This window comes from Protobothrops mucrosquamatus, unplaced genomic scaffold (assembly GCF_001527695.2).
Source record: "Protobothrops mucrosquamatus isolate PMUCROS unplaced genomic scaffold, P.Mucros_1.0 scaffold3181, whole genome shotgun sequence".
NCBI lineage: Eukaryota > Metazoa > Chordata > Lepidosauria > Squamata > Viperidae > Protobothrops > Protobothrops mucrosquamatus.
The window spans coordinates 126,591-127,621 of record NW_015389179.1 but is presented as its reverse complement, the minus strand read 5'-3'; positions in this window follow the sequence as shown (position 1 = coordinate 127,621).

Below are 1,031 nucleotides of genomic sequence, written 5' to 3'. Positions count from 1 at the left end.
CACCAGGGTTCAAAAAAAAAAAATTGCTGAGACCCTACAGAGAATATGCAGAGAAGAGCAACAGTGATGGTAAGGGATCTGGAGGCTAAATCATGTGATGAACAGTTGAGGGAGAGAGCTATGTCTAGTGGGGATTACTCCCTATTTCACCTTTGCAACAGGAAATATTGAAATTAAAATCTTTATTTTGTTCATAACGGGATCTACCTAAAGGTATCATCGGGAGAATATACGGATATGACTGCTGCCTTGTGTGTCGGCAATTAATATGAGATTGCATTCTGCCTTACATGCTTGTTTTGAGGCATGAATTGATCCACAATTTTGTTGATACACAAAAAGTAGTTTTTTATGTATGCGTGCCTGCATGAAAACCCTCTCTGGTCTATCCTGCATCACTTTCCTAATCCATAAATTATTTGGTTCAATTTTCTTGTTCTGAGCAAGATGGATTATTTTTTAATTCACAACCCTCAAAACGTTATTGGGTGATATTCTCAGGGGGACCAGACTTTCACTCAATTGTCAGCATCTTTTTTTCTTTTCCCTTCTCTAGCCCTGTGCGGATCAAAATGAAATTCACATTTGCAGGTTGACAAATGCAGAACAATTTTGTCCCTTTGATGTTTTTATTCCAGACACTGCAAATACTCCATTTCTGTCACAATTGCCCTCTCCCCCAATGTAAAACCAGAAACTGGCTCCCCTCTCCCCAATATAAAAGCAGAAAGTGGTGCTATTTCCCCCTTGGAGAGAAGAATAAGCACCACCTTTCTTCAAAATAACACAACAACAACCTCAGCAACAAAGCAGGTTATGGCAAGGCAACGCTCCGGCGGAGAGCTTTTATACTCTACCCGTCCTCCCACCCCCCCGAGATCAACGCGCACTCCTATTGGGAAGCCTGTCTGAGTGACGGCGGAGCGGTTCAATCAAAGGACTTTTATGACGTAGCTCTCGCGCTGAGGGAGAAGCTTTGGCTTTTTCCCGCACTTTTAGCGGCGGGAATGGCGGCGGCGGTAGGTTTCTGA